The following is a 27345-nucleotide window of genomic DNA, read 5'->3' as shown; positions in this document are numbered from 1 at the left end:
TACACCTACACTTTAAATGCTCAGATCTCTGGATCTACTTATCCTAGGGAAGCCATTCAATGACCAAATTAAAATTTACAGTATAATGTGGTCTACCCAAATATACTGTAGTATCAACTCAATTTTTCATTTTTCAACCATGAAACTCATTTTGTGGTGAGACCTCAAACCTGGTCAATTTTGCAGGAAGAACAACCAATGTTCAATGTGAAAACGGCTTAAATCTTGATCTTGAAAATTGAGTAATTGAAAATGCCAAATAAGTCATTTTAGCAGCATATTTTACTCAGTTATATTTTCAGATTAATTTGATTAATATTCATGAGGGTTTTGCTGCCCTCAATATTCAATAACTTAGAGGACTACCTAATTTACATATGTTGCTTTCCAGGTGTGCTGACAAAGGTTCACTGGGGGAAAGCTAGCTCTCCATTGTAGTAGCAGAGTTGGTGAAGTCATCTAAGCTGTACTGGATCAAGTTTTGTTGATATGGTACTTAATTTGGTGAGTTACTCTATTCAAATTTATAAACTGTTAATTGTGGTTATGTAGTAGGCATAGCATTTAAGAAGACTACTGGGATTGGACAGATATAGTAACAAAAACAGTCAGAAAATGATGGTCAAGATTTCTAAATAGAAGTGGTACATGGAAAATAAATTGTATGTAGACTAGTCAGTGGCATATCTAGGGGGTGCGACCCACAAAAATACTTGCCCCCCCCCCTCCTCCTTCCCATTTTCCCACCAAAAAGATCAAGTAGAATAAAAATCACCTCAAATCACCTTATTTTGGGAGCTACAGTACCTCCTCTCACCTATAATTAAATACTTCATGTAAATTATATTGTTTCTATTATTATTATGGAGAAGGAAGAACCAAATATTGCTAGTGATGGTAAGGCCTTAATTTATGCCTATGGATATTATTCTGACATGCCGCAGTGCATGAAGACAGCAAAACTGATATTTATATTAGGGTCAAGCCCCCTCCACTAATTGAAAGCTCTTGTTAGAACAATATCTATGGCCTCAATTTATTTACTGTTTTTTTTACTACCTTGTTAATTACTCTAAATTTTAAGTATCAAAGGTGGATGTGTTGGGAGAGGGGGGGGGGTGTGCACTCCCCTGAAAATGTTTTAAAGTTTACATTCCCAACTGGCACATCTCACTTAAATTTGTTGAGCTAAAAAAGAATATTTAAGCAGTTAAATCACCTTATTCTTGTATCTAGTCTCCCCTTGCTTTCTCACCACACCCATGCCTGCCAATGTACAGATACTCCATTGTCAAATGAACCCATCAAGATTTGCTCCATTTCCCCCAGACTATTTGCAAACCTTTACCAAATGTATCTGTTTTCTGAAAACTATATAAGTGACTTCAATACAGATGCCAAATGAAAGTATAATAATAAAAAAGAGAGTGTACTAATGCAATTAAATTTTTACAAACATTTGGAGAAAACAAAACTAATTCAAAGCCCAAGTTAACGTCCTATATCAACCAACTGGAGAGCGTTCTCATTAAATGAACCTAATGAATGACACACTTATTTTTTTCATAATTAAGATACCTAACAAATACCCTGAAGATATAATGCAATATGGTTATGATTGCTCAATACCCATTTCCTATCTATAATCATACAATTTTTTTTTCTAGACGGCTGGAATAATTGACCTCGAAACTGAACAAGTACCATGGGTAAGCAAAAACTTCCTGTCTTGAGTTGAATTATAGGAAATGCACTTTGGAAAGGGAATTCCTTCCCTTCCCATAAACCAGGTCACCCCTTTCCCACTGGGAATATTTTACAATTCCCCCTTCACACTCAATATATATATATATGTCTGAGCCATGACCTATTGTCAGGTTTTGGTTATCTCCTTTCCAAATTTTTTTTTGCAATGTGATCTGCTGTAAACACAGAATGCATAATCCCCTCCACTCCCATTGAATCCACTACTTAGCACTGCATGGTATGGCTGTAATAATACTGTGGAAAATTTACAACCCTGTCAAGTAGGGATATTGCCATCCTGGGTGTATCTTGCATTTGGGAGGAAGCAACACCTAAATTGACACAAGAAAAAATCCGAAACTACTGTCAGTGAATGTACCCTGCCAACAAAAAAATCATGTCCACGGTCTTTCTCTAGGTAAAGCCGGTTTTCCACTGGGCGAATTTATTCGCGCGAATCGAAAGCGTCGTTCATACGCATGCGCATTCCCATTTCTATCAGAGTTTTCACTTCAGTGAAATTGGTAGTTCAAACTGTTTCTACTTTTTGGGAAGCGAAAAATGTGCGCAACCAATCAGCCATAATATCGGAGCTGGTCCAAACGGCACGCTCGTCTATGGTTGTTTTAGTGGAACAAGTTTTCTCGAATAAGGATTATAAACCGTCGGCCCAGTGTACACAAATTGGCTTGTGTGCACTTTAAAAAACCCATTACATCTTTTGTGAAGAGTAATACATACAGCCCCTGTAGTGGATAGATTAAAGTGCTCTGATAAAAGACATTTACTTTTTAAAGAGCAATTTATGATAGAACTATATTTAATTGCACTAAAATCATGAAAAATACATTTCAATATATGAATTGCTTTTTAACTCTATATATTGAAAATAAGTTAGTAGCACCTAATTTAAAGTAGAGTAAATATTTCCACACTAATTAATAGCGGTATAAATAATACAGTTCCTATATTCATTGCATAGACACTAAAACTGGCGTGTAATCAATTTAAGGATTATCGTAGTAAAGTTTGTAAATCATCGGAAATTAAATGCTTCTCTCTGTGTCTTATTTGAGGTTTATTAATTCATTTAATTTTTTAGGGTTTTGCCAGATTTTACCTCGGATTCTATATCCAAATGCCAAGACTGGATCCCGAAAACTCAATTTAATATTCCGTTTCCGAAATGTTCTGTTGAGAAATCTATCAAGTAATTAGTGTGCCAGACAAACAACTGTCACACTGGCTCAAATTTTGACTAATATCCTTACAAACTTTATTACCATAATTCATAATTGTATTAAAATATATAATGCTTGCCAAGCCACTGGATGGAGTGTTTACTAAGATTTCTCAATTCAATGAATATCATTTCCCACACAAATATACATAACTGTAGTTGTGACATAGTTATATAAGTTTTGATGATATATAATTGATAATGGGTAATAAATTCTAGTGTACATTTACAGAAAAAATGAAATTATGAATTGAAACACCTTGTTTTGAATAAAAAAAATACTTTAATAATTGAATAATGATAATTGTAAAAAAAAAAAAGATAAGATATATACTATAAATATAATAATTTTAGGAAAAACTCCGAATGCCTTGCAATTAGGTAAAAAATTAAAATCCAATTCGGCTTTGTTCAAACGAAGAGTAATCTTTTCATATTTTCTTAATAAAGAAACTGGTAATCTTCTTGAACTGAAATCCTTGATAATAAAACCAAATGGACGTAAGTTGACAAAAAATACAACGCATTTTAAAAATAACACAAGATTTAATGGAAGACATGTTTTGGGTTACCTTCAACCCATCATCAGTTAACAAAAAACACAACAGAAATGAACCAAATACTTTTCATGTAGACTATATGTATATAGGTAATTATTATGCTGAATATTAAATAGATAGATTGATTTGATTTCCATTAAATCTTTTGTGTTATTTTTAAAATGCGTTGTATTTTTTGTCAACTTACGTCCATTTGGTTCTTTTATCAAGGATTTCAGTTCAAGAAGATTACCAGTTTCTTTATTAAGAAAATATGAAAAGATTACTCTTCGTTTGAACAAAGCCGAATTGGATTTTAATTTTTTATATAAATATAATAATAATGAACAAAATAATAATAGCCAGTATTTTTCTGTATTTGAAAGGAAAAATCTTGTTTTTTTTTTCTAAATAGTACATTAATAATTGAATAAAGATGATTGTAAAAAAGAGCTAAAATAAAGACAGGCCTACTATAAATATAACAATATTAAACAAAAAAATAATATCCAGTATTACTACATCTTGGTACCTTATTCAATATTTGAACATGTAAAATTAAATTTACAAAATAAAAAAATCTATAAGAGCCAAAATCTGAATTGAGTATTTAATTTACAGATTAAAATTTGCATACAAACACATTATTTAATACTACGTATTTTTGTATAAATTTTACTCACATATTCCGAGACTGATTACCTAATAATAGGAAAGATCTGTGCCTCCCGGGAATACACACAGTTCACAATATCATCCAATCTAAAAGAATTTACTCTTAAACCTTCATTAATAGTGACAAAATGACAAGTGTTGAGGTCTTGGTGACATATTTTTCATCATCTTCTGGCGTATATTTTGTTGCATTGTCATTCCGCGTATGCCTCCCGCCAATTAGAAGGCTGAGAGGTGGTTTTATATACTTTGTTGAATTCACATTCATTTTTAATTACTTCATGATGAAAGAGGATGTCCTAATATTATATTTTATATAGTTTTATTGGAACCATATTTTTTGAACATTTTGAATTTTAGATATATTTGGAAACATAAAGTAGTAGTGATGCCAGGTTTTGTCTGATGGAAGGATAAGCTGTTCGACAGGCGCTTAACATTTTTTGACAAAGTCTAGCTGGGTCTATGGGTGAAGCCTGCATGTACCTAGAAAAAACCAAAACAATTTTGGACCCTTTTAAGATGTTGTGAGACATTTTGCACATGATAAGGATAAGATTTATAAAAAAAAAAAATAAAAAAAAAATTTGGTTCTAAGAATCATAAAAATGGGGGAAGGATGGAGTGCATTTTCTGACTTCACTTACTGGAAACCCCACCCCAGCGGTGGTGGATCTAGGATTTAGCAGTGGGGGATGGGGTGGGGGGGGGGGGGGGGGGGGGGGGGGGGGGGGGGGGGGGGGGGTGGTGGTTTTGGGAGGGGCATCCCATCACATTTGAGATTTTTTTGGAATTAGTAGACTGCTAGATGATCTTAGGTGGCATCTGAAAAGAAGTAAAGCTTAAAATACAAAGTGTATGTTTTACCAGAGTACATGAGAAGCACACAAACAAGACAAGTGACCATTATTTTATTTTTCACGTTGAACGAAGGGTGGGGGGGGGGATGGCTAACCACTCTACTTACCCCCTAGATCCGCCACTGCCCAGGCAACCTATAAATTAAGCTGAGCACTCACCACAGAGCCATAACTCCCAACAACACCCTCCAACACAAAATCATGACTAATATATTTAAAAGGTATCTGCTATGTTTTCAAAAACAAAATATTACAATTGTCAATGGAAAAAAACAAAATTACATCTTATGCAACAGGTTTGATTTTCTTTCAAATACACAGCTACACACTTGATTTATGTCACTTAATCTTGTGTACAAACAAACACTATACATTAAACATGAACTCGCATATCACTAATCCACTAATTAAATAAATAATTTATCATGAAGTAATTATACATAACTCACTCATGAGTTCTTTGTGCAACACTTGCGTGCCGATGTTGACAGTGTCTAGATCAATGTTATGAAGTGTCTGCTGATTGGGCTGCAAATGCAAACGTCCAATTTTCAAGTATATTGGTTTTAATTTGGCGCGTATTGCCTGGTGACATGAATAGGGGAGTTTGGTTCGTCACTAAGCACCATAGGGATATTCATCATAAATCTAGCTCATTTCCTTGTGTCTAAAATGTTTCAATGATATTATTATTAACCTAGAAAAAAAAACCGTGGGGGGATTGTAAACTAATGAACTCTGGAGTTCTGTATGTGGGATAAAATTGTGCAATCATTGCAAAACCGTATATAAGCCTTACAGTTAAATATAATGTAATGAAAGAATATAATGCTTCAGCTGTACAGTAGTCGCACGTCCTGTTCAAAGGAAAAGAAAGTGGAAGAAATTTGATGAGTTGCCAATTGATGATAGAATCTTGATACCTTTAAGCTACTCAACGTTAGATGCCTCATGCTAGACGTCTTGAATCCTAGATGCCTGTATGCTAACAAGATGCTTCTACACTGGATATCATTGTGATAGATGCCTGGTGACACCTGGATGATAAATGCCTGTATGTTAGTGTCTCTTTCCCAGAATCCTAGATGCCTGTATGCTGATTAGATGCCTCTACGTTAGATACCGTTGTGATAGATGCATGCTGACACCTCGATGCAATGCCAGTATATTGCATGCCTGTACGCTTGATGTCTTTAAGCCGGATGTCGGTATGTTGGATTACCTCTATGCGTGATGCTCCTATTTCTTCACAGAATGTGAATCCAATTGACAATCCCCAACTTCGATAAGGGTACAAGTTTTTAATATGACTTTAAGCACACAAGTTTAAATCTTTCTATAAACAGTGGGGCTATATTAACTTGCATCGAACGCCTCCATGACTCAGCACACAGATGGGGGCACAATCAAAGTGATGAAGTGTCAGGGCAATGAGATGACAACTATTTCAGTGTACAATTTGTTCAGCGGGGGTGGAATTATGGGGTGTTGCAAACCGTTTTTGGGGAGTGTGACACCTCCCACCCACAGCCCACCTTCGATATGCCACTGAAAAGTAAGAATCCTGTAGAATCACTTTCACCCTGGTACTTTTTCTGTTTTGTTTTATTATTCTGGGAGTTCGTATATTATTAAGGGATATTGAGGAGAAAATTGATCTGGGGTATAATGTCAGGGTTAATTCAAGTTGTCAATGCATTATATATTTCATTCATTAATGTTCAGCTTATCAGTTGTTTAGGGAAAATTAACTTTCATAGCCCATAATTCTCTCTTGACATATTTGACCTACATTTTTGTTTTGAATTATGTTTTTTTTTCTAATTTTGAAATATAACCCTGAAAGTTTTAAAAAAAAAAATAAATAAATGAATCCAAAGTCTAATGCAAAATGTACATCACACTTTTTAAACCAGACTCTGAACAAGGAGTGATTTGAACTTCAGATCACATAAAATTAAAGAGTATGTATCATATTCCCAGTGCTCCATTGATTTCCAATCATCATACATTTTAACTTCTGACTGTACATAAAAAAGGAAAATGACTTTTATGTGGTTGATGTGACTCAGAAAGCAATTATTAAAAAGAAAAAAAAAAACCTCTCTAAGATTATTTCAAGAAATAACCGTCTGTAAACTTCCATCAAAGTAAAGTGATATAAGTTGGGATCAGTCACTGATGAAAAATAACTAACTTCGTTTTAAAGATTTGCTGATAGCGAGTGCTATATCTATCAGTACTTCTAATGCCATCGACATATGTGATGAATTCATCTGTCACTCGGTTGTTGTTCTTCTACGTATTAACCTCAAAGTTTGAATGATTTTGTAACGTCTGATATAATTTTATCAAATTCAAGCATATATCACTTGATTTAAAGTATAATAATCAAATTATGAAGTGTTTATATATAAAGAAATCTGTATATATAAAGAAATCTTGAATAATGCAGATAGGCTCAGAACTAAAGAATGCATAAAATGTGTGTAAATTTATCATATTTGAATTTCCATTGCAATTTAAAAAAAAATAAACATATAATTTTACCTGGTCTTACTTTAATGGAAATAATTATCCATTGGAACCAAAAAACAATTAAAATATTTCTTTAATTTGTTTTATCTAGTTTATGAGAAGTCAACCATTCTCAAATAAACCACCAATGGATTTATTTCATATCATTATTTATTTGGTCTTTCAAATATTGTACACAACAGAAAGTTTATGCTGCTGGGTTGGTTTCTGTAAGTCATGTATCTCTGCTACAAAAAAAACAAAAAAACTAAAACAAGACGTACTCATTGCATTTGTTTTATCTACGTTTATGAGAAGTCAACCATTCTCAAATAAACAACCAATGGATTTCTTTAATTTCATTATTTATTCGGTTTTAGAAATGTACATAACAGGAAATTTATGCTGTTGGGTTGGTTTCTGTAAGCCATGTATCTGTGCTACAAAAAAAAACAAGTACTCATTACATGTACATATTTTTTTTATATGTAATTGTAATAAAAAAATGTTGAGTCATGTCTTTACTACTGTAAAAAGATGACTGGCCCAGACGTTTCCTAAAAAACGTACACAACCCACTAATTAAAAGCCGTGTTCAAGTGAATTTACATGATGTCTAAACAACATTGAGCAGAATCAAACAAAATCTGTTTACATGTAGGATAGTTTTATTAAAATGCTTTGAGGTTTAACTTACCCATGTTAAAAGTGCGATCACATCCTAACCATGTGACTGGTTTTGGCAAAACCCTACATTTTCGCAATCTCTAATTTCGCGCTAACACCCAAAACGACAAAAACAAAAAAAAAACAAAAAAACATAAATTTCGGGTTTTTGCAGTTATATCAAAGCAGATACATTGGAAGAACATTTCTGCAAAATATTAATTGCTAAATCCAACTCAAAAGCATATTAAAATTATTATTAAAATACAAACCCTAATATTAAATTGTTGATTTTGGAATTTTTGAAGCTGTTTTCTCAAAACCTCGGCTAATATCCAGTTAATTAAATATTCATAACTTCGCTAATACTCAAGCAATTTCAATCAAATAGACACTATTTTAAATAAGAATTCATGCAGAATTTTAAAAATACCAAAAAAGTTAATATTGAATTTTCCCAACAAACGGTGGATTTTGTCAAAGACGGTCACATATTCCATGATGAAAATGCAACCTTACTAATTTATATATGAAAATTAATTTTAAAACAAAATTTATTGAAAAAAAAGAAGATCAACGTCCATCATGGACACAAAATCAGCCTTAATTATTTCTTTATATATAAAAGAGGTAAAGAAGTAAAAAAAAAAAATTGAAATAAGCCTTTAAATTTAAAAAAGAAAAAAAATTTAATACTAAATAATGATGGGGCATGACAAAATACTCTAAGAAATTATTCCCAACTTGGGGCCTCTACATGGATGGATCATTCCTTAATAATATTAGTATTCCATATTATATTTCTTATGTTAGTCATTAACAATTGTGTTTCAATTGAATATATATTTATATCTTAAGTTACTATTTTACAAGCAAATCCTAAGTATTATTACATTATTATACAAAGTTGGCAAATATCTCTATCCTTGAACCACATACATTTCTTCAATATAAACTGCTTTTTTTTTATACTTCTATTATGTTCATTCACCATCAGCTGTTTGAGCCACAGCTGCCATGCTGTACTGTAATTTGTAATGCCTTACCAGAAACTGTAAGACAGTCAAGCCCTCTGATAACTTTCAAAAAAAGAACTATATTTAAAGCAATTTTATATTGATCTGCATTGTCTGTTTCATGGGTGACATATATATATTTTTTTTCTGTCAAGAGGTTTTATCTATGGTGGCTACCCCAATTTTCCTCATTTTCAAGATTAGTTACTACTCATTGCAAATAAGTAGGGGAAGCTTCCAAAAAAGGTTCCCCAAGCTTCTCCACTAAAAACCTGGTAAGCAAAAATATCCTCAACCTAGGTAAAAAAGAAAAAAAAAAAAAATTTAGAATAAAAAGGAAAGATAATTTTTACTTTTCATGTTCCCGAACTGTTGAAATTAAGCATTTTATAATCGATTAAATTAGTCCTCTAATCTGTTAAAAGGCCGTCCCTTCCAGTGGTTTCGCCCAGGCTGGCCACCAGACCCTCAGGAAATGGGCCCGGCTAGCAAAGCTGCCTTGGGGCCCATAGCCGCTCTCGGCAGCCTGGCATTAATGTTTTCATCTTCCTTTTCGATAATAAATACTGTACCGTAATAATGCTAGAAAGTACCAAGTTTATATACCGTAGTTTCAACATTGCAATCAATGTCATTCTTGCACCTGATGATAACACCTATAAATACAGTCAAAATGAGAATCTTGTGAAAGCGTAAAGATGAGTTTGTTTGTTTGTGAGAAACGTGAGTCTAAGGTGATGTATTTCAGATATTCCAGTCATTCATTATTTAATTAATTAGTCTGCCAATTATAGCTTACATCATTTTTATGTTCAATGACTTTATGACTTTTGAGAGGTCAATGTTTATGCTTAACCTACATGTGTAGGAAGTTCAATTTGTTTATTTCTATGAAAGACTATGCAATTAATATGGTCCTTGTTTGCTATTTGTAAAATCTTCTTAATATTTTAGCTTAACTTTGTTTGTAATTTGTTAGTTTTAAGTGTCTATTTATTATTATCCCTTTTACTACCATTTTAATGTGTAATATGTGACCGACTCTGGCAAAACAAGCCATTTGTAGGAAAAAAAGCAAAATTTAGTTTTTTTTGTGATTTTAGATTCTGCATGAATTCTTTAATTTTATTTGATGGAAATTGGTCGAGTATTACGGCCGTTCCAAGACAAAACAACGTAACTGCACAAAAATATAATAGCAGGCGTAGTTTTGCCATAGGATGGCCGATTAGCGAAGTTATGAATATTTAATTTATTGGATATCACCCATATAGGTTTTTAAAAAACAGCTTCCAAAGAAAAATTCCAAAATCAATAGTTTATTATTAGGATTTGTATATTAAAAATAATTTTAATTTACTTTTCAATTAAATTTAGTGATTGATATTTTGCAGAAATGTTCTTATATCTTCTTTTTATGATGCAAAAACACGAAAATGTTAAATTCTGATTTTCAAACATTTTGGGTGTTTGTGTGAAATTATAAATTGTGACAAATGGCTGGGTTTACCACACATATATCTTTATATCTGTAATTTTTTTTTTGTGTAAATTTTACACAATTTATTCGTTGGCTATGTAAGTTATATTTTGAATCTATTTTGAAATGTTCACTTATTAATATTATCAATGTGAGAATGTGGAGTTCTAAATCTTACATTATTTCACTATTTGAAATGTCTAATTTTGTATATTCAAGTTAGATATTAAGTTACAGTTGAACATTTGAATGAGAAAAGGCTGCCAATTCAATAATGCCTTTCATTTTGTATTCTTTGGCATTGGCCATTAAATTGTAAATTGGCTGGTAATCAACTTAAGGATTTTAATTGTAAAATGTACGTAGATCAGCAACAACTTTTTTTTTTAATCTGTTTATAGTTAATATAAATTAATAAATATTTGATCATTTTAAATGAGCTATTCAAAATTGAGGTTTTTCTCAATTCATTTGGCAGATAGTTTTTTCTCAATAAATAAAAATTATCAAATCAAATTTGATAGTAAAATAAATATGCAATACAGGTTACTATGATGGGCCTAATAACCGTAGACAAATCCGTCGTCAGACACTGCCTAAACGACACGGGTCTCTGGACTCACAACTGGTTTTTATAAAGTACATATTGAAACAAATGCTCACACACCCCCCTAAACGGTTGAGTTAATTTCTGCTAGTTTTCAGTCAATTTTGACTAATGTCCGCAGAGGTAAGCCAGATGTTGTATCCAGGTGTGTTAGTGATTGGCTAACTCACCTCGTACACCGAAGGAAATCAAATGCCTGGCATGCATCTTGCGTTAGTCTCACGTATGTATGATTTAAAATTTGAAACAAGGTTATAGTATTAGTATATCATGTATTATCGCTCAGGGAACGAGATTTCCTTTTTAAAATGTTAGGAATTGAGAACAATGAGAAGTGTGACAGCACTTGAGCCGTAATAATAATGTAATAATGTATTAATGAAAGAAAAAATGTCTTTATACTGTAAACGATGATATTGATAGTAGTATTTTGTTAAACTACATAAAAAAAAAACAATAGTGCATATTCTTTGAAGTTGTACGATGGAATGTAATCCAATGGCTTATATTTAAATGAATAGTAATTATTGTAATTATCTTAATAAATATCAATATATTAAAAATATGCATTATAATAACAATGATGACTGTTACATTAATCAATGATAATAGTATTTATGTTAATAATGACTAACTATATTTAAAAAACAATAGTATATTAGTGTGATACAATGCAATCAAATGGCTTAAATATGTGAATAATATATATTATGAATTAAGAGACGCTTACTATATAATTTCAAAACAAAATTTAATGACAAGAAAGATCAATGTTTCGGGTCCATCATTGAACCATTCTCTTGATTTTGAAAATGGTTCCATGATGGACCCGAAACGTCGATCTTTCTTGTCATTAAATTTTGTTTTGAAATAATATATACACCTTAATAAATATCATCAATATATTAATAATATGCATTATAAACAATAATAATGCCAGTTATAGTAAAAATTATATTATTTACGTTAACAATGACTAACTATATTTAAAAAAACAATAGTACAGTATATATTATTAGTGTGATGCAATCAATCAAATGGATATATGAATAATTATCTTAATAAATATCAATATATTAATAGTATGCATTTGATTATAATAATAACCTAAATAAGGTTAAATATTTAATAATAACATAATAATAATATCAATGAAATATAATAATAGAAGACAACTATTAATTACCAATATAAAATATCTTCCTTAAACTTGCCAAAAAAAAATCATTCGTCAGGAAATTAGATGTTATTCCCATCCTCAATAAATTAATATCAAAATCATCATCACAATCACATGATGAGTTTGAACACTAAACAAATGTGTCAGCAAGGGTAAATGAGTAAATTGCTGTCCAAGTATGAAAAACAAATATTTTTTGTGGCCATCTTCTTGAATAATAAACTTTGATTATCATTCATTAGCACTGGGAAGTGAGTCACTTCATTACACACGTTATTAAACCTGTTGATGCTGAAGTGTGGGTATTCCCACGAGTTGATGTCATAATTAATATTTAACTTTGAGCCCATATTCTTATTACTTTTGAGCTTCTACTGTATATTTGACTTATTGTTCTTTTTTATTTCATTTCATTTATTATTTACAAGGTAAACATTTATATATACTCCGAGAAGGTTGGTTTTTATGACGACCGCATCTACCTGGTTGGCAGCACCCATCAACTGCAAATGACAAAGCACGATATGCAGGGGATGTTTCTTCCATTCTAAGGATGTGGCCAAACATTAACCATCGGGATTTTGTAACACATTTACATAATATAAATAGATAAAAATCATGCATAAGGATAGCAAACTAAAAGTACACCTAATTCTGTTGAAAAAATAAAAAATACTGCAAAAGTTAATATTCAGATAAAAATTATATAAAATTTACATTCATAAATTTGTACAAGAAACTCTTGATTCACAAAATCTCACACATTTTGCACAAACACTATAAATGCAATACAAATGGGAACATGGGACTGGGGCATTAGAGTTAAAATAAAGACTTGTTCAGAACAGTGGCGTATCCAGGGTTATGTGGGGGTGCATCCACCCACAAATACCCGCACCCTCAATCTCCCCCAAAAATTATGCTCAAGCTAAGTTGAAAATCACCTCAAATCACCTTATTTTGCAAGCTAGCACCCTCTCACATAATCATGAATCCTCTATTTCACCTCGCACCCCCATCAACCCCCTCCCCCCCAATTTCAAGTATCCTAGATATGCCACTGGAAAACATGATATTTGATGTGATGTTCAAATGCTGCATGATTAGAATTCAGGAATATACTTGTTCAACAGGAATATATGATAGTTCAACATTCTGTTGTTTGTATAAATAGACAATGACCACCGGTGATGACTGCCAATCATACCATGATTCACGTACAAATTGAATCAGAAGGAATTGGTCAGACACTTAATTGCAAAGATGACAACCTCGTACTTTAATTGACCCAACCTTGGCTCCTTTGCCTTTCACCATGCCTGTACTTCAGAGTTGACGGACCATGCATGGTGGCTCCGTACGGCTACAGACGGTACTCTAAACAACCAGGTTAGATGGCACCGCCCAGTTAATATAGACTAAGTTTAAAGCCAAGCTCCGGAGGAAAACAAAATGTTTGATATGTTGTACAACTGATTTTTCTAAGACAAACAACGTTTGACGAAAAAACTCGGGAACAGTTAATGAGATAAACTTTTTGAATATTTAAAAACTGGGGGGGGGAAGGGGCGTGACCACCCTTTTTCCCCCCTCCGGAGCCTGGCTTTAAACTTAGGGGTACAGTAGTATGTTGGTGTTGCACAATTACACACACATGAAACTTGATAGTCCTATTTTGAAAGTTCCACATGAAAAATCCAACCATTAACAATACGGATGTGAGATATTCGAACAGTGTGATACTTATAATTTTACACTTGGCAAAATTCTACTGAACAGAGGGCTAAAAGTTTTCAGAACCTAATCAACTGAAGTACTTATCCAAGCTTTTGAAGAATGCCATATACTTGGGACCAACTGATGTATTACTATTAAAGTTTGCGTTAACTTGCGGTACATTTCCAGCTGATTTTCCTCAAACACCACATTAAAGAAATCCTTAATCTCGGTCACCTTTAATTGATTTTTTTTTTATAAAGACCACAGTGTTTCCCCTCAACTCTAATTTTAAGTCACGACCCTAACAACTAAATTCCATGTTGAGCATTCAAGGTTCTCGCTTCCACCTGCCATGACCTCATCATGCTTACGAAGCAGCATCTTAAACCACAAACTACGGCCTGTGACTCACTTCATCAATGGTACTGTTATCACGAGTTACAACACCCTTAGGCAATCACTAACTTTCCTTCAACCATATAATTTCAATATAAATATATAAAGTGTTTAATGATAATTTATATATCTGAGCAATTACCACTAATGGGTATGCGGTTCAATGAACCGAAGTTTCTAGATTTGATGGCATTCTTTTGATGATCAGCTGGTGGTAAAAAATTAGTGATTGCTTTACATTCCTGAGAGCCATTGCATCAATCTCCAGTAGTGTATCTAGTCTTGAAATGGGGAGAGACGTGAAGGTGAATGTGGGGCTTGGTGGTGAGGTGGTACTGACTCGCAAAGTAAGGTGATAATGAGGTAATTTTTATCTACTTGATCGTGATATTTTTTGCTTCAAACATTTTCAATGGTGGGCAACTGGGGTGATGGGGGGGGGGGAAATTTTTTTAGAGGGTGTGCACCCCACTGTCAATCTCTACTAATGCACAAATTTGTCTTATGACTGAATCCCATTACAATCCCACCAAATTCCTCATGGAGATACCTCCACTGTTTAATGCAACTCTTTCTATAATTTTATATAGTTTATTGTTTTAATTCTGTAATTGGCACCTTTTGATGCTGTTGAAATTTGGGCGAATTGAATAAATGTAAAAATGAATTTGTCAAAATATTTTTAATAATAAAATAATGGCCAACTTATAGAGCACATATTGTGGAGGCCTCTATGCGCTTAACATAAACATAAAAAAAGAACACTGACCAAGAACGGTAATACTTAATCTAACCCTAAAGACATACTAATCCTACTCTTTAGACCATTGACTTCAAGAAGCCCATCTTCCCTTTGTTCAGCTATTTTTAGCTATTGAAAACGTATACTGTAATTTAATGTAAACCTCAAATTTGATAAAATCTGTGTTGTCTATGTTACTGATTGAAGTTTGGGTTTATATGCTTGTACTATGTGATTTTATAATGTCCATATGTGTGAATCATAAATCAAAGAAGGGAAGAGATGGATAAAAAATTTATAAATGAACTAAATCTTAAATAATAAATATAAATAAATATAAGATATTTTAATAAAGGAATATAAAAATATTATTAAAGAAATATAGTACAGTACTCATAAATAATTAAATGAATGGATGTAATAATAAATATATAGATAAATGCTGAAATATATAATACAAAGTATTGGAATATTCAACCTGACCACACCTAAATAATTTATATTTAAATGAACTGCAATCTAGTACTCTACTAATAAAATAACCAATGTCTATTTTTTTTTATATATTAAATGGTCCTAATTAAAAGAGCTTGTATTTTGCATTGAATAATTGTAACAGCAGTGTCGAGCTACCATTTCTCAATTCCTGATAACATTGGTTAATACTATGTCTCATCTCATAAACCAGGTTAATAGTTTACTTCAATCTATCATGAATATATTAAGAATGAAAATGAAGGTGGTCTGAAGAAAACTAGGTAATTACATGGTTGAGTAATCAAAAGCACGCGCTAATGGAATGACTTTGCTTTCGAGTGCAAATTTCTTTCTGAATGTGAGACATGTTACACGTGCTACCGCACCCATCAGCTAACAAAATCTAACAGCGTGATATTTAAACGATCTCAAATAGAAAGCTGCCGAAATATTCCAGAAAAAAAAAATTATTGTATTAAAATGAAAATTGAATTGCACAGCTGGTAGGTTATCCAATGTACAGTATCTCAGCATGCAGATATTGCAATATATAAAAGTGTTCTCAGCTTCTGTACCACCAGAGAATGTCTCCGAGAGGGAGAATGCTTCTGCACCTACAGGGAGAGCTTCTTCAGTTATGCTGTTGCATGTTGTTGTGTATCACGGTACACAGACAGCTCAAGTACCACAAGAGGGAGAAAATCAACCAGAAGTTGTGTACAGTACCATAGAATACTATAAAACCTCGGAATTGAAGCCCTGGACTGCTTCTTTTTTTTTTGCAAACTTTGGATGGGCTTCTTTTCGAGATTGGCTTCTTTTCGAGATGGGCTTCTTTTCGAGATGGGCTTCTTTTCGAGACTACTTTTGCAAAGTAAAGGGGGGGGGGCTTCTTTTCAAAATGAATGCCGTGAATTTTGTAAATTTGTACTATAAAACAATAATTAAGGCCACTGTAACATAAATCTGTATCATGGAGTGTATTTAACTGGCATTAAATCACCTAAACTACTGAATAAACCAAGCTTGTATTTAATTTATTTTGTTTTCTGAAATTGATGTACAGAGTATGTGAATGTAATATCTCGAAAAGAAGCCTATGTTAACTTGAAAAGAAGCCCATGGGCTTCTTTTTGAGATGGGCTTCTTTTCGAGGCTAATTTTGCAAACTAAAAAGGAGGGCTTCAATTTGAGATGGGTTTCATCTCGAGATTAAGCCCACTGGCTTCAATTTGAGGTTTTCCGCAAGAAAAAGCTTGTGTAACACCAGAGAAGGTCCTGAGAGAGAGAGAGAGGAGAATGCTTTTATACACCCAGGGAGAAAGAAACAAGAACAACTCATGTACAGTACCACTATATAATTGAAAACTTCTATACCCCAGAAAAAGATCTTGTATCACATACATTTAAAGATATTAGGGAGCATCCGATTTGTGTGACTATCTGACCCTTAAACAAAAACGTAGTTTTACCTACACACGATAAATTGCTGCTTCCTAGAATTCAGAAGAAATGATACTTCAGCGTCCTTATGTATGTGCAATGAATTCTATGTGACATCATTGCAATCTAGATCTTACTCGCTTTGCAATCTTTTAAAAATCTGATATAAATTTCCTTCTTATACTTAAATTTACTTTTATTTAATTTTTTTATAATTTGTAATTTAAGTTTTCTGGACCCTAAGGAAGAACAATGTTCCCAAAGTGATTGGTTATCTAGAAAAAAACAGGAAGATTTCTATATTTATCTATTTTTACTCGCTAGGGGCTCATGACCGCTTGTCTCTTGAACCGTGAAGGAAAGTGTAACCGGTACATTCTCAATACTTGAAGATTCATTTATTATTGTCATACATAATACATATACAAGATTTGTTTCTTTGTGTTGGATACAAAAACTGTGAAGATAGAAAAACAATAACTATAAAAAGCAAGACAACATTTAACCGATATAATAATAAATATATAATATAAAAATATATACACATGGAATTAAACATGGTTGAACTATATTTTGTGTGGTTCAGGAGAGGAATATGCATAGAGTAAAGTACAGTGAAATAATGGTATAATTTGATCATGAGATTATCTATTGAAGTGTTCATTAAAGACTCTTATTGCACATGGTAAAAATGAGTATTTATGATGGTTGTTAGTATTTATGATGGTTGTTACATTTCGAAGTTGGAATTATTCTGCCAGATTTACTAACTGTTATAAACTTGTTAAGTAGGTGAGTTTGGTACTTTGCTACGTCCTTAATTTTATTACTCTGACCAACTTCTATTATTTTTTCAATATCAAACAATTTTTTTATGTGGTAACTAATATAACAGTAATCTTATTACTAAAATAACCAATTTTAGTTCAGTATTTTGCTTTTACCATGGGTACAGTTTATTGTCACCAATGTTAATATTGATAATAAAATAAAGCTACTAAAGATAAAATATTAGGTGCAACAGATATATACAATAGGTGCACTACTGTACAAACTCACAATGCACTACATACATTTTGTTCATAAAATGCTTTGATATCAATGTGAAACTTTGGAAGAACTTCTTTATATACAAAAAAAAAATCATTAAAAAAATACTTGAAAAGTAAAAGTAAATATTTGTACACATGTTCACTAGAGTGTGCATTCAATTGCACGGAAAGCTATTCAAAAGTTTGATGTAAAGAATTTTGACAAATTTTATTTTAGCTATGTCCTGCAATGAATGCAAAAAAAAAAATTAAAAAAAATTTGAAGGATTAAGACTTGAAGACTTACCTGTCTCACACTTCTGTCACTGATAGAGAAAACTTTGGTAATTCTATTTTTGCAATTTTTCCATTTATTACTCGACTGGAATTCAGATGACTCTGATTTTTCCATAATTAAGAAGTTTTCTTGTATGAAAAAAAAAATCACCAACAAATCCCGCAGAATCTTTCAAGTAAACAGAAGATATTTGACTACAAAACAGCTTCAAACATGATTGGTAATGATGATCAGACGAGAAATAGAAGTCGGTATCCAACGGTCGTTGCAAGCTCTTCAAAAACGTCCCTTGTCAAACAAAGATTCAAACAGTTTGTATCAAAACCCAGTGCCAACTTCACAGGAAGATAGAGTATACCTCACTCACTGAAGCCTAGTAATCGGATGAGTCAGGCTTGTATTTTTAGTTGCAGAAGCTGCTCACCACGGAGGAAAACAAATGGAGTGAATCAACCAATGCGATGATGCAGAACCACGCAAAAATGTTTTTTCCAAACTTCGTTTTCGTTGTTATCAACCTTGCAGTATGAGTTTCTTCTTTTCTCTGTTTAGTTGCACAGTTTTTCTCTCTGTCTTGATTCACCTATGTTTTTCATCGTGATGGTGCTGACTCATCACTTCCTCTGCGAGTAAATGCTGGCTTTCCATGGCTACGTGTCGCACAATTCCTAGCTATTTGCCATGGGACACTTTTCTTTCAATACTGGAGATTCTTATCTCGACTATCGTCAATCAATCACTGTTGATGTTATTTTTTATTTTGGCTGGCTAATCCTTCACTAAACAGATCGCTATCCTGTAGATCCTCTCTATGCTACAATAGGACGAAAGTTTTCTTAATATGAAAAGCAAAGCCATAAATCAAGAATGTCTTTAGGCAAGGAGAAACACTATAACTAATGTTAATCTCTTTGAAAAGATTTACAGTATTAATAGAAAGTATAATAAACATGACAATCCTTTATCTACATTATGCAAAGCCAATAAACCAACAATTAATTTTCTTCTTGTATTGTTTATATTTTGTAATAATATATATTTGCCTGAATAAAATAATAAATATAATAAAATTAATATAATTTGCAGTATTTTAATAAACTAAAAAATATGCTGTGTATATTTATTATACCAAGATATTCATTCAAGATTTGACATGCAAGGCAATAAATACCAAAACAGTGTAAAAGCAGAAACTATGGGCCCTACAGTATAAGACCAACAAAATTAGTATTTCATAAAAATTATGGGAGGGGTTTTCCCAATTGTACTATAGGTTATGTTTCTAGTGGGTTAAAGTGTTAACGTGTATTTTAAACAAGAAAATATACAATGCAATAATGGTCATTTCGTCTAGTTTGCATGTATTTTGTTGGTGATATAAATATGATTGTACAAGATTATTAGAAGTTATATCGGATATAACTTCAAGGTTATAATGATACTGGGAAGTCAGAAATTATGAAGGATTTGATATTTAATATATAAATGTTAAGTGTCAAAAATCTGAATCTGTTCTTGAATAACTTGAGAGTTTTATTCCATTATTTAGTAAAGCAATATAAAAATGATATTTAGTATCTAGCATATTCTGATCTGTGGTAGTGCCGGTGGGGCGATGGATTAGGACCCGGTCAACCATGACTAGTACGGCCGAAAAAATTACGTAACTTACTGGCCTATATCTCAAAATAACGTAATAATGCCCAAATTTGCCCAGCTTCCTGGATCCTGAACTGGGTGTACATCTCAAGTACATCATCTTATCACGTAAACAACTCTTATAATAAATCTGATTATTTATGCCTTTTATTTCTATATATAAATATTAGGAAAAATATTGATTTCGTATCTAAAGATTTCGTAGGCGAGGCAGGTGTAACAAATAATTTAATTTTATATTAATCGGTTTTTTTAAAAACATTTTAACAACTTAACTTTGCAATTCAGTTTCTCAACTGCAATGAATCATTTGATATATATTTTATTTTGATGTGAACAAAGATACCAAGATATATGTCTTTTGAAGGTGGCGATGCACTTTACTGGCCAAATATAAAATTTCATTTTATATATGAATTCATTTATTTATTTTATGCACCAAATATTGTCAATAGCGAATAGATCACTCTTCTACAGTAATTGTAGGTGACAATCCCTTACACAATACAAACATACACACACTAGATCTCATTCTGAGGCTTAGGGAGTGGAGTTGTTTTGATCACGAGAACAAACCTGCAAAACTCACAGGAATTTAACCTAAGACACTGGGATTGGAAGGCAAGCATCTGATAACCACCAAGCTATTCAACTCCATTTCATTATTATAAGCAAACAGCATGTTCACTAAAATAGTTATAAAAAGGTGTTGCCTTTATGCTAATATTGTTGCACTGTATTTTGCATAAAATAAAATAAACCCAAATAAATATGATAAAGCATCATTAGTCAAAATCTATGCATTTTTGGTTATTCATGTTTGCAAGCTGTTTAATCTTCGCTTTGCGAGTTTAAAAAATTACTATTATTTTCATTATTTGTGCTTAACGTCATCATCCTGCAAAATCAAAAATACTCCAAAGGGAGCTATTTGAAGATATATGTATGTGAAAGTTTTTTTTTATTCATAGAGGATGAAAGATTTCAAATATGAAATATGAAATTGTCATACGATATTTATGATATGTAGGCCTATCAAGTCAATGTCGTGTTGAGATTTCCCAACTGAAAATGAAAAGCGTACCGAATAAAAATCAATGAGTTGAAAAGCGTGCCTTGGAGCAAGACAGCGAGTGAGAATATACCTGTGCAGTGTCACACTTTGTGGGAATTTCCCATGAGTATCGACCGTGCACAATGACCGGAATTACTAGGATTGAGCTTTACGGCAACCTGCATATAAATGTTTAGACACACTGTATTGTGCCATACAATTGTTTATTGTATTTCAGCTATTTGTCTCAATGCCCATTGAAATGCAAAAAAACGATTACTGAATAACAGTACACTAAAAAAAAAAAAAAAACTACATGAAAAAAGAAGACATAATTTTGAGGAATACACATTGATTTTTAAAAGAATCCAAAATAGATAAATGGGACTATTTTGAAGCTATCCAGTATTTAAAAAAGGACAAAAAAAAAAAAACGGTTTCAAAGAAACTTTCTTTTTGACCTACTATTATCAATCATGATAATATCTGTTGAATATAAATATAACTTCTGATTAGTCAATATCTGTTAACACTTTACTTATTTGCTAAATACAAGCATAAAATTGTCATTCATGAGGTAAAACACTTTATTAAGAGTTGACATACTAAATCCTAATAAAAATTACAGCATGTCTGTTTAATAAAATTTTGTGTAATTGTAAATACCAGACAAGACTTGGTGCAGATACACAAGAGTGTTGTATCGTCGTATTTGGTAGTCTGTCTTATATACTATTACAAGTGTACTTGTATTGCGGATAATTATGAAAAAGAATTTCACTTCCGATACTGATCAAGCATGGGGTTTATTTCGTAATTAGGCACAAGGGCCAGGGTTGCAAGATGTGACCTAAACACTTCTTACTGACTGAAACAATCCCATTACTAACACAACACAACACAGACATCGAAGTAAATTGTTGTTCAGTACATCGAGTGACAATCCCCTACTCGCTTTTCTGATCTGTGGTACAGTGCATATTATTTTATTTTTTATAATGTAAATAGAAATGCCTTTATATACTTATTGACAGAAAATATATTGAAAAATAAAAAGATGTGTTGATAAATAAAAAAAAAAAAAATAAATAAATAAAAATAACAAACCATGATCATCTTGTTCATGTAAATTAGAAATATTTTAATTAGTGTTAAGAATAGTTTTTGGGGGATGCATTTATCGAGGGAGGTGTATATATACTCAAACAAAGCCCCTTAGGTAACATTAGTAGAACACTAATAGAATGTGTTGAGAATGATGATGCTTTAATCCAAATGAGGCTCTCTGGACAGGTTGTATATTTGAACAAAAATATGGTACACTATTTATGTAAAAATATAACATGTTTCATGAAATAATTTGGATACCGACATTCACGGAATACAAAAAAAAAAAAAAAAAAAAAAAAAAAAAAAAAAAAATTATTCAGTGGTCCTACAAAAAAAATTTCTTTTCTAATTATGTATGGCCTTGCACGGCCTTGATGAAAAACACCCATGGGTGATTCAAGTGTCTCCGTGTTTAAATAAAGTATATTATTATTATTATAGTCACAGACCTTCTGTGCCTTACTGTATATGCAATGTTTTGCTACCGGTAAATTACATTTAGAAAAATATAGGAACTATTTTTGTGTCATGCACCCCTTGATTCAGGAAGGCATAGGCTTGCTGCTGTTGTTTCCTTTCAGCGCTAACCTTGAGTTGCCCAATACGCTTTTGAAGGGGCAAATTCCCATAAAAATTAAAACCCCAGAGCTTGGCTTAATTCCTCCAAACATTTGGCTCTCTGACTGATAAGACACTTCCCAGACTTTTTAAATCTGTTCCCTTTTAAAAAAAGGCACAATTTCTCAAGAAAATGGGTGCAATCGAGAGAGTTATCTTTCCAATCTACAGTCTGATCACCTCTGATAAAACAAGACCTGACATAACATATTTGCAACTCAACTGAATAATAACACTCACAGGAATTTTTATATATGATAACATTAATCATATCAATAGTAATGATAAAGATTTTGCTGATATTTCTCTTCTCGGTAATAACATTATTGCTAATATTTATTAATAACTGATCAAATTAATGATACAAATAATATTAGTTGAAAAAAATGAGTGTTTATCTTGGGTGAGCCAATGTGAAAAGTTGCTATAGACTTTTGAGTTTCTTTAGTCAGTAGTAATGCGTATTACTATAGCGATATACGTTATAATTGTTTAATAAGTTACTTGCAATTCATGCTCGGTTTATTTTTCCATAAATTCTTTTGGGATTCTTGAGAATATATTTAAAAAGGTTCATTTATCCTGTTTTGTATGTCTACTAAGACCTTTTTTTTTTTAGAAAAAAAAATATAAGAAAATGTATAATGAAATAATGAAAACCTTAATAATCTGTCTGGTTTAAATAATAAATCAAAATTCATAATAAAAACAATAAAAGTTCTTTAAATGTGATTAGCTAAAAAATCTGGAAAATAAATTCAATATTTGAATATTGGTTATTTTGTACATTTAAGTAAATTTAGCTTTCTCTAGAAAAAATTAACAGATCTGCATTTATCCTTTATTATGCACTTTTTATTAGACCGTTAAATTTGCTGGTGGACCATTTATGGATTTTAACTGGGAAGTCATGTAGCGGTCAAAAAAAGCACATGTTTTTAACCTGTTTAAAAATATGAAGTGTATAAATTTAAAACAAGTATATTTAAACAAACGTCAAATTATTATTTCATCTGCAATAAGGAAATACAAGTTTATCTCTTTGAGACATTTAGACGTGGAAATCACTATTGAAATGTCAAAAAATTATTACTTAATATTATCTCTATACTGCTTAGGAAAGTACAGGGCAGAGGGAAAAGAAGCGCCTCTACTACTGATTAGAAGGGCAAGGAAAAAGGGGGATGGGGGCTCTAAAATTAATTTATTTGAGGTTATTCCTAATCCAGTGGAAGTATTCCCTGAGATTGTATTAGTTTATTAATTATGGTTTTGACCTGAAGTTATAATTTTGTAAATCATCGTCTGCAGCCTCCTCTTACAACATGACCTACTTTTTACATTCTTAATTCAATACATATTTATGTTTGTTGATAATGATATATCAAGGTCAGCTGTTAGCCTACATTGGCTAAAACATAAACAAATTATCAACTTTCACCTTCTCATACAGTATCTGTATTCCTATAATTATCTTATGTCTTCATTAATATCACCTTGATTAAAGTATGTTTTCAGAAATCTTAAGTGCTGAAGTGAGGGCCTATCGCAATTTCTGTTCAAAAACGAGTGTTATTTCCGCACATACAACAAGAAGTATAGACTTGCCTTTAATTCATTTTTAATTCAATACATGATTATATCAATGTCAGCTGTTAGCCTACATTGACTAAAACATACACAAATTATCACCTTCTCATATCTGTATTCCTATAATTACATCAAAACAATCATTTAAAATCTGATGTCTTCCTTATCTCATTGATTAAAAATATGTTTTCTGAGATAATGTCTTATTACATTAAGTGCTTAAGCGAGGGCCTATCGCAATTTCTGTTAAAAAATTAGCATTATTTCCACATGTACATGTAAGAAGTTATACACATTTACTAGAAAGCCCCAACGATCATTTGGTTAATCTGGTGGCGGGATGACTTTTTACCCTTTCGCAGCAAGGTACTATATATATTCATAAACTTGTTCATTTGTATTTTTAAACGGAAGTAGAAAGAGTTTTATTTAGATGCATCCTAAATGCAGACCCGAAATTTAAGGATATCAAATTCTAACTTTCATCCTTTTAATCTGTCTTGGTTTTCTTAATCCCAATGTTACTAAGTTTCCTAATTCAATAAAATAAAGTTACACAAAATTGTTTTGACAAGAAGTAGTAACATTATATAATCTACATACTGTATACTACAAAAATTGGATAGTTTAATGTTTGAATACTGAGAAGAATATTGATATTTAATTAATCTCAACCAACCAATTGAGATTTAAAGTTTACAAACACTCCATCCAAGAGTGAAAATAAAAGTTACCAATCTTAGAAACGAATGTAAACGATTTTAATAAAGGTTAAATATTGGCTGAAGATATCATTCTTAATATTTTCTGAATATAGCCCAATGTAGAATTAGAAACTGTTAACTTAATGAGGGACAGGTGACTACTATTACAGTAGCTATTAGCAACAGCTCCTACAAGAAGGATAAGTAGAGTGCCGAGAGCCAGGAACACACTGTATCATTCTCGCACGCACTGTGTTGACGTTGTCAGCTAAAGCGACTTTAATAGCAGCAATGCATTGTGCAACGGATCGTTTTTAGTGACAATCCGCATAGACTGCCAAAACATATTTCAATAGTTAAGACTTAATTTTAATAATTTATGCATTTCATATATAATTCCATATATACAGTTATTGTTTAAGATACTGTAGTTGCAGCCTTATTCAGCAGTGATCCAGAGGTGGATTAAATGGTGGTTGGGGTGGCCATTTTTTTGAAAAATATATATTAAATGGAGCAAAAAAGAAATTGCCTTCAAATTGACATTCTGGCCAATTAGAAGTGCCACAGACATAAAATTGTCAATTTGCTGCGTAGCGCTGTATAACACAATACAGTTAAACTGGCCTAAGTCAACTTTGTCAATTAATTCAATCTTATTTTACATGCCAAATGGTTTTTTATTAACGATCTGTAAGTCGAATTAATATCTAAGTCGAACAATTTTTCATTGCCATTTTTGATTTGACTTAGGCAAGTTCAACTGTATAAATAATAATACCAGTGCTCAAATAGGAACATGTGATGTAATAATCATATCAAGCATAGCCAGTTCCTTCAGTTGTATAATATTGATTGAAACCTGCAGCCTTCTGATGTAATTTTCATACCTCAGCTCCAAACATAGTGGGGCTAAGATACTGTAGTCTGAACCATCCCAGGCCGACGATCTGCCACTGATATCATAATCATGCATTTGGTTGGAAGCCCACAGCCTATTACTACCACACAAGACACCACTATTCAAGTGGAGTTAAAAAAAAAACTATCCATCAACACCATAGATCATGTTTCTGAATCATTGGGATCTTGCAAGGCAATGCATGTGGCAATCCCATGAAGCAATGCTACGTGGTCGTGGTCGTTGTTAGAATGACATTGACTTAATCAAATTCAATTCTAATGGAAAATAAATTTTATGTGTGTTGAAGGTATAGATTTTATCAGCGTTGCTCGCTTCCTCTAGCTCTTTATCCATTTTTTGTGTAGATTTAGATAAAACTAACTTTTTGACACATACTTTATTGTATTTTCAATGTCACTTATCCATTATTTTTATTTTATTTCTTTTAAATATAGGCCTATAGTAACATTAAATTCAAGGTTCTGGGATTTACACGTCTTTCTACCATGCTGCTCACATTGATTTTTTTTTTTTTGTACGCTGATTTGTTTAAAACAAATTAAATCCAGTGCAAACAGGCTGGGAAACATATAATTTAATAGGCAAGTTACCCATGTTGCGCAGTTAGTTTAGCAGAGCAAATCATGACCTCCCCAGGAAGATTTACCAGGTTCTGCTTTAGTAAGTAGAAAAAGCTCAAAGAGAATAGTGCAACTCTGAAATCTTCCTGCTACAGTAGATGGCAAATGTATCTGACTATACTACTCCATAATCTATTTATTTATTTGGTATTTATATAGTTCCTTTCCTTTAGGTTAAAAAGCGCTTTGTTTTCCTTGGCCATCGGGTCAAACTCTTCCAACTGCGTAAAACCACTATAATAATTTTCTTATAATTACAATTTTATAACTATTTGTTATTTATTATCGGCAAATCAGATTCCATTAAAGATATGATTTGTAATGAAAAATAACAAGAAATAAAATAATGAGAAATTTTTTTATTATCTATAAATAAAAAAAAAAGTTCACATTTTAGTTAAACAAAAATTTGAATGAGAACATTGTTACTCAC

The 27345-nt window shown here is 32.0% G+C and overlaps 1 long non-coding RNA gene across 1 annotated transcript; it reads left to right on the top strand.

The window, feature by feature from the left end:
* Window positions 1-398: 398 nt before the first annotated feature.
* LOC117104606 lies at window positions 399-11057 on the top strand. Its single transcript, XR_004444787.1, has 3 exons — window positions 399-504; window positions 1668-1709; window positions 5991-11057. It is a non-coding gene; the product is annotated as an uncharacterized LOC117104606 (long non-coding RNA).
* Window positions 11058-27345: the final 16288 nt, after the last annotated feature.

This window comes from Anneissia japonica, unplaced genomic scaffold (assembly GCF_011630105.1).
Source record: "Anneissia japonica isolate Jap-2015-1 unplaced genomic scaffold, ASM1163010v1 scaffold287712_len2945570_cov188, whole genome shotgun sequence".
NCBI classification, from domain to species: domain Eukaryota; kingdom Metazoa; phylum Echinodermata; class Crinoidea; order Comatulida; family Comatulidae; genus Anneissia; species Anneissia japonica.
The sequence above is the reverse complement of the archived record's forward strand: the minus strand, read 5'-3'. Positions and strand labels throughout refer to the sequence as shown.